This window comes from Anopheles merus, unplaced genomic scaffold, assembly GCF_017562075.2.
Source record: "Anopheles merus strain MAF unplaced genomic scaffold, AmerM5.1 LNR4000224, whole genome shotgun sequence".
Taxonomy (NCBI): domain Eukaryota; kingdom Metazoa; phylum Arthropoda; class Insecta; order Diptera; family Culicidae; genus Anopheles; species Anopheles merus.
In genome coordinates, this window is record NW_024427804.1 from 52,501 (window position 1) to 61,394 (window position 8,894).

Consider the following 8,894-nt stretch of genomic DNA (forward strand, 5'->3'; position numbering starts at 1 on the left):
CAAAAGCGTGCGCCAATGTAGGTACAAATTAATGTACGTCCCAGATAGTGACGATCTCTGGGAGGAAGAACCTTAAGGAACTCCCCGCACATATCAAGAATTATAGGTAACGCTGCCAATCACCTATTTCTCTTAGTAAAACTCACAACTCATTCCTTGGGTTTGGAAGTGTCCATGTCGGTGCCGAGTACAAGTTACCGCGTTCAAAGTTTGGTAAGCAGCGCACTCGACCTCCAACATAACACTTCACGTCTTGATATGCTCTCTACAAAAGCGTGTGCCTATGTAGGTACAAATTAATGTACGTCCCAGATAGTGACGATCTCTGGGAGGAAGAACCTTAAGGAACTCCCCGCACATATCAAGAATTATAGGTAACGCTGCCAATTACCTGTTTCTCTTAGTAAAACTCACAACTCATTCCTTGGGTTTGGAAGTGTCCATGTCGGTGCCGAGTACAAGTTACCGCGTTCAAAGTTTGGTAAGCAGCGCACTCAACCTCCAACATAACCCTTCACGTCTTGATATGCTCTCTACAAAAGCGTGCGCTAATGCAGGTACAAATTAATGTACGTCCCAGATAGTGACGATCTCTGGGAGGAAGAACCTTAAGGAACTCCCCGCACATATCAAGACTTATAGGTGAGAACGGCCAATCACCTGTTTCTCTTAGTAAAACTCACAACTCATTCCTTGGGTTTGGAAGTGTCCATGTCGGTGCCGAGTACAAGTTACCGCGTTCAAAGTTTGGTAAGCAGCGCACTCAACCTCCAACATAACCTTCACGTCTTGATATGCTCTCTACAAAAGCGTGTGCTATGTAGGTACAAATTAATGTACGTCCCAGATAGTGACGATCTCTGGGAGGAAGAACCTTAAGGAACTCCCCGCACATATCAAGAATTATAGGTAACGCTGCCAATTACCTGTTTCTCTTAGTAAAACTCACAACTCATTCCTTGGGTTTGGAAGTGTCCATGTCGGTGCCGAGTACAAGTTACCGCGTTCAAAGTTTGGTAAGCAGCGCACTCGACCTCCAACATAACACTTCACGTCTTGATATGCTCTCTACAAAAGCGTGTGCCTATGTAGGTACAAATTAATGTACGTCCCAGATAGTGACGATCTCTGGGAGGAAGAACCTTAAGGAACTCCCCGCACATATCAAGACTTATAGGTAACGCTGCCAATTACCTGTTGCTCTTAGTAAAACTCACAACTCATTCCTTGGGTTTGGAAGTGTCCATGTCGGTGCCGAGTACAAGTTACCGCGTTCAAAGTTTGGTAAGCAGCGCACTCGACCTCCAACATAACACTTCACGTCTTGATATGCTCTCTACAAAAGCGTGTGCCTATGTAGGTACAAATTAATGTACGTCCCAGATAGTGACGATCTCTGGGAGGAAGAACCTTAAGGAACTCCCCGCACATATCAAGAATTATAGGTAACGCTGCCAATTACCTGTTGCTCTTAGTAAAACTCACAACTCATTCCTTGGGTTTGGAAGTGTCCATGTCGGTGCCGAGTACAAGTTACCGCGTTCAAAGTTTGGTAAGCAGCGCACTCGACCTCCAACATAACACTTCACGTCTTGATATGCTCTCTACAAAAGCGTGTGCCTATGTAGGTACAAATTAATGTACGTCCCAGATAGTGACGATCTCTGGGAGGAAGAACCTTAAGGAACTCCCCGCACATATCAAGAATTATAGGTAACGCTGCCAATTACCTGTTTCTCTTAGTAAAACTCACAACTCATTCCTTGGGTTTGGAAGTGTCCATGTCGGTGCCGAGTACAAGTTACCGCGTTCAAAGTTTGGTAAGCAGCGCACTCGACCTCCAACATAACACTTCACGTCTTGATATGCTCTCTACAAAAGCGTGCGCTAATGCAGGTACAAATTAATGTACGTCCCAGATAGTGACGATCTCTGGGAGGAAGAACCTTAAGGAACTCCCCGCACATATCAAGAATTATAGGTAACGCTGCCAATTACCTGTTTCTCTTAGTAAAACTCACAACTCATTCCTTGGGTTTGGAAGTGTCCATGTCGGTGCCGAGTACAAGTTACCGCGTTCAAAGTTTGGTAAGCAGCGCACTCGACCTCCAACATAACACTTCACGTCTTGATATGCTCTCTACAAAAGCGTGCGCTATGCAGGTACAAATTAATGTACGTCCCAGATAGTGACGATCTCTGGGAGGAAGAACCTTAAGGAACTCCCCGCACATATCAAGACTTATAGGTAACGGCCAATCACCTGTTTCTCTTAGTAAAACTCACAACTCATTCCTTGGGTTTGGAAGTGTCCATGTCGGTGCCGAGTACAAGTTACCGCGTTCAAAGTTTGGTAAGCAGCGCACTCGACCTCCAACATAACCCTTCACGTCTTGATATGCTCTCTACAAAAGCGTGCGCTAATGCAGGTACAAATGAATGTACGTCCCAGATAGTGACGATCTCTGGGAGGAAGAACCTTAAGGAACTCCCCGCACATATCAAGACTTATAGGTAACGCTGCCAATTACCTGTTTCTCTTAGTAAAACTCACAACTCATTCCTTGGGTTTGGAAGTGTCCATGTCGGTGCCGAGTACAAGTTACCGCGTTCAAAGTTTGGTAAGCAGCGCACTCGACCTCCAACATAACACTTCCCGTCTTGATATGCTCTCTACAAAAGCGTGCGCTATGCAGGTACAAATAATGTACGTCCCAGATAGTGACGATCTCTGGGAGGAAGAACCTTAAGGAACTCCCCGCACATATCAAGAATTATAGGTAACGCTGCCAATTACCTGTTTCTCTTAGTAAAACTCACAACTCATTCCTTGGGTTTGGAAGTGTCCATGTCGGTGCCGAGTACAAGTTACCGCGTTCAAAGTTTGGTAAGCAGCGCACTCAACCTCCAACATAACCCTTCACGTCTTGATATGCTCTCTACAAAAGCGTGCGCTAATGCAGGTACAAATTAATGTACGTCCCAGATAGTGACGATCTCTGGGAGGAAGAACCTTAAGGAACTCCCCGCACATATCAAGACTTATAGGTGAGAACGGCCAATCACCTATTTCTCTTAGTAAAACTCACAACTCATTCCTTGGGTTTGGAAGTGTCCATGTCGGTGCCGAGTACAAGTTACCGCGTTCAAAGTTTGGTAAGCAGCGCACTCAACCTCCAACATAACCCTTCACGTCTTGATATGCTCTCTACAAAAGCGTGTGCCTATGTAGGTACAAATTAATGTACGTCCCAGATAGTGACGATCTCTGGGAGGAAGAACCTTAAGGAACTCCCCGCACATATCAAGAATTATAGGTAACGCTGCCAATTACCTGTTTCTCTTAGTAAAACTCACAACTCATTCCTTGGGTTTGGAAGTGTCCATGTCGGTGCCGAGTACAAGTTACCGCGTTCAAAGTTTGGTAAGCAGCGCACTCGACCTCCAACATAACACTTCACGTCTTGATATGCTCTCTACAAAAGCGTGTGCCTATGTAGGTACAAATTAATGTACGTCCCAGATAGTGACGATCTCTGGGAGGAAGAACCTTAAGGAACTCCCCGCACATATCAAGACTTATAGGTAACGCTGCCAATTACCTGTTTCTCTTAGTAAAACTCACAACTCATTCCTTGGGTTTGGAAGTGTCCATGTCGGTGCCGAGTACAAGTTACCGCGTTCAAAGTTTGGTAAGCAGCGCACTCGACCTCCAACATAACACTTCACGTCTTGATATGCTCTCTACAAAAGCGTGTGCCTATGTAGGTACAAATTAATGTACGTCCCAGATAGTGACGATCTCTGGGAGGAAGAACCTTAAGGAACTCCCCGCACATATCAAGAATTATAGGTAACGCTGCCAATTACCTGTTTCTCTTAGTAAAACTCACAACTCATTCCTTGGGTTTGGAAGTGTCCATGTCGGTGCCGAGTACAAGTTACCGCGTTCAAAGTTTGGTAAGCAGCGCACTCAACCTCCAACATAACACTTCACGTCTTGATATGCTCTCTACAAAAGCGTGTGCCTATGTAGGTACAAATTAATGTACGTCCCAGATAGTGACGATCTCTGGGAGGAAGAACCTTAAGGAACTCCCCGCACATATCAAGAATTATAGGTAACGCTGCCAATTACCTGTTTCTCTTAGTAAAACTCACAACTCATTCCTTGGGTTTGGAAGTGTCCATGTCGGTGCCGAGTACAAGTTACCGCGTTCAAAGTTTGGTAAGCAGCGCACTCGACTCCAACATAACACTTCCGTCTTGATATGCTCTCTACAAAAGCGTGCGCTAATGCAGGTACAAATTAATGTACGTCCCAGATAGTGACGATCTCTGGGAGGAAGAACCTTAAGGAACTCCCCGCACATATCAAGAATTATAGGTAACGCTGGCCAATTACCTGTTTCTCTTAGTAAAACTCACAACTCATTCCTTGGGTTTGGAAGTGTCCATGTCGGTGCCGAGTACAAGTTACCGCGTTCAAAGTTTGGTAAGCAGCGCACTCGACCTCCAACATAACACTTCACGTCTTGATATGCTCTCTACAAAAGCGTGCGCCTATGTAGGTACAAATTAATGTACGTCCCAGATAGTGACGATCTCTGGGAGGAAGAACCTTAAGGAACTCCGCACATATCAAGACTTATAGGTTAGAACGGCCAATCACCTATTCTCTTAGTAAAACTCACAACTCATTCCTTGGGTTGGAAGTGTCCATGTCGGTGCCGAGTACAAGTTACCGCGTTCAAAGTTTGTAAGCAGCGCACTCAACCTCCAACAAAACACTTCACGTCTTGATATGCTCTCTACAAAAGCGTGTGCCTATGTAGGTACAAATTAATGTACGTCCCAGATAGTGACGATCTCTGGGAGGAAGAACCTAAGGAACTCCCCGCACATATCAAGAATTATAGTAACGCTGCCAATTACCTGTTTCTCTTAGTAAAACTCACAACTCATTCCTTTGGTTTGGAAGTGTCCATGTCGGTGCCGAGTACAAGTTACCGCGTTCAAAGTTTGGTAAGCAGCGCACTCGACCTCCACATAACCCTTCACGTCTTGATATGCTCCTACAAAAGCGTGCGCTAATGCAGGTACAATTAATGTACGTCCCAGATAGTGACGATCTCTGGGAGGAAGAACCTTAAGGAACTCCCCGCATATCAAGAATTATAGGTAACGCTGCCAATTACCTGTTTCTCTTAGTAAAACTCACACTCATTCCTGGGTTTGGAAGTGTCCATGTCGGTGCCGAGTACAAGTTACCGCGTTCAAAGTTTGGTAACAGCGCACTCGACCTCCAACATAACACTTCACGTCTTGATATGCTCTCTACAAAAGCGTGCGCTAATGCAGGTACAAATTAATGTACGTCCCAGATAGTGACGATCTCTGGGAGGAAGAACCTTAAGGAACTCCCCGCACATATCAAGACAAATAGTTAAGAACGGCCAATCACCTGTCTCTCTGCGAGACGTGTATAAAACACTGAAATAACTCACAACTTAACCCGTAAGTAGGGAAGTGTCCATGTCGGCGCCGAGTGCAAGTTACCGCGTTCAAAGTTTGGTAAGCAGCGCACTCGACCTCCAACATAACCTTTCCCGTCTTGATATGCTCTCTACAAAGCGTGCGCTAATGCAGGTACAAATGAATGTACGTCCCGGATAATGACGATCTCCGGGAGGAAGAACCTTAAGGAACTCCCGCACATATCAAGACCAATAGTTAAACGGCCAAGCACCAGTTAGGGAGTGCGTGTAGGCGCCGAGTACAAGTTACCGCGTTCAAAGTTTGGTATGCAACGCACTCGACCACCAACACAACACGTCCCGTCTTGATATGCTCTCTACATAAGCTTACGCAAATGCAGGTACAAATGAATGTACGTCCCGGATAGTGACGATCTCCGGGAGAGAGAACCTTAGGAACTCCCGCACATATCAAGACTGAGGTTTTGCCGTGCATGTCAGCGCCGAGTGCAAGTTACCGCGTTCAAAGTTTGGTAAGCAGCGCACTCGACCTCCAACATAACACTCCAACCTCGTTATACTCATTATAACCACGTTAATGATCCTTCCGCAGGTTCACCTACGGAAACCTTGTTACGACTTTTACTTCCTCTAAATCATCAAGTTCGGTCAACTTCGGCCGTGCCAACTGCAACTCACGAAGGAATCGCGGAAGGTGTGCCTCCAGAGACCTCACTAAATAATCCATCGGTAGTAGCGACGGGCGGTGTGTACAAAGGGCAGGGACGTAATCAGCGCTAGCTAATGACTAGCACTTACTAGAAATTCCAGGTTCATGGGGACCATTGCAGTCCCAATCCCTACTAAATGAGCATTTGGTGATTTCCCGTTCCTCTCGGAATGGGGGCGCCATAAGGCGAGAACACGCTGCTGCTCACATTGTAGCACGCGTGCAGCCCAGAACATCTAAGGGCATCACGGACCTGTTATCGCTCAATCTCATCTTGCTAAACACAAGTTGTCCCGCTAAGCAGGGCAAACTAAGTGACGGGCACCCGTGAGGACACCCGCCACTCCTAACGTCAGGTGCGCCCGGAGGCACACTACTGACAGCGTTCTAGTTAGCTTGACTGAGTCGCGTTCGTTATCGGAATTAACCAGACAAATCATTCCACGAACTAAGAACGGCCATGCACCACTACCCTTAAGTTTGAGAAAGAGCTATCAATCTGTCTTACCTCAATAAGTTCGGACCTGGTAAGTTTTCCCGTGTTGAGTCAATTAAGCCGCAAGCTCCACTTCTTGTGGTGCCCTTCCGTCAATCCTTTAAGTTTCAACTTTGCAACCATACTTCCCCGGAACCCGATTTTGGTTTCCCGGAAGCTACTGAGAGCACCGAAGGTAGGTAGCGTCTCCCAATTGCTAATTGGCATCGTTTACGGTTAGAACTAGGGCGGTATCTAATCGCCTTCGATCCTCTAACTTTCGTTCTTGATTAATGAAAGCACCTTGGCAAACGCTTTCGCTTCTGTGGGTCCTACGACGGTCTACGAATTTCACCTCTCGCGCCGTAATACCAATGCCCCCGACTACTTCTGTTAATCATTACCTCTTGGTCTATTACAAACCAACGAACCACTCAGACCGAGGTCATGTTCCATTATTCCATGCAAAATTATTCTCGGCCAACGCCGGCCCCGGAGGACCGGACGCTTTGAACTAGCCTGCTTTGAGCACTCTAATTTGTTCAAGGTAAACGAGAGTTCCCGGGCACCATGAAGCTGGGTCGAACAAGACCTTGACCGACGAGGTCGCGGCGACAAGTTCTGACCCGTCACGGAGTAGAACGCCCAGGTACACCATTGTGAGTCGCAGCCGCGAGCGCGTACACGGACGGTCCCAACCGAGAGGCCGGGCGCCCGCGACGGACGCGAGTCTGGACGGGGTATCAACTTCGAACGTTTTTTAACCGCAACAACTTAATATACGCTAGTGGAGCTGGAATTACCGCGGCTGCTGGCACCAGACTTGCCCTCCACTTGATCCTTGCAAAAGGATTTATGCTCAACTCATTCAATTATGGACCATCGTTAGAGAGGTCCATATTGTTATTTCTCGTCACTACCTCCCTGCCGGGATTGGGTAATTTACGCGCCTGCTGCCTTCCTTGGATGTGTAGCCATTTCTCAGGCTCCCTCTCCGGAATCGAACCCTGATTCCCCGTTACCCGTCGCAACCATGGTAGTCCTCTACACTACCATCAATAGTTGATAGGGCAGACATTTGAAAGATCTGTCGTCAGTCGCAAGCGACCGTACGATCGGCATCCTTATCCAGATTTCAACTCAAAGCGCCCGGAGGCGATTGGTTTAACTAATAAGTGCACCAGTTCCCGCCGACCAGGCCAACAGTCCCGGCATAATGCATGTATTAGCTCTGGCTTTTCCACAGTTATCCAAGTAACTGTTTGGATGAGGATCTTGTAAATTATAGCTGTTATACTGAGCCTTATGCGGTTTCACTTCTAGGAAGCTTGTACTTAGACATGCATGGCTTAACCTTTGAGACGAGCGTATATCACTGGTAGGATCAACCAGAATTCGAGTCAATTGCTTGAACACGAACTACACTCTTGATCACGCGAGGCGCAAGTCCCCCGTGACCACCGAGATTTGTTCTCTGACGCCGGAGCGTCGTTGGCGCCACTCGCTAAGGCACAAGCAGGCAACGTCGGATGCATTGCACACGGCTAGCGGATCTCTCTGCACTGCGTCGGGGGTGTCCCCCCAACGTCTGTCTGGAGACATTGCTAGCCGGTACGGCACTCTGCGCACTCTTGCTTGACCTCTGAGCAACGGGCCTCTAAGCGGGGGTGTATGCTGGTACGACATCGACTGGTACATTGCACTCACTAACGATCTCTCTGCACTGCATGTCACTCACAACCACCGTGACGGGAGACTTTGCTAGCTTGTACGATACTCTGCGCATGCCCGTACGTTGCACATCGACTGGTACATTGCACGCACTAACGATCTCTCTGCACTGCATGGGACTCTCAACCACCGTGACGGGAGACTTTGCTAGTTCGTACGATACTCTGCGCATGCGCGAACACAACACTTCGACTGGTACATTGCACGCACTAACGATCTCTCTGCACTGCATGGTACTCATTACTTTACCACCGTGACGGGAGACTTTGCTAGTTCGTACGATACTCTGCGCATGTGTATATGTTTAGCAACCCAACCAACTTGAGCACCTAGGGGAAGTTGTGATGCCATCTGAACACCCACCGACTGATGCATTGAACGGCTAAAGTTGACTTCAATCCGAACTGGCACTCTGCGGCGGGGAGGCAGTTGCGCGACCACTCCTATCCCAACCAACAAGCAAGGTGTCTCCTACGTGCTC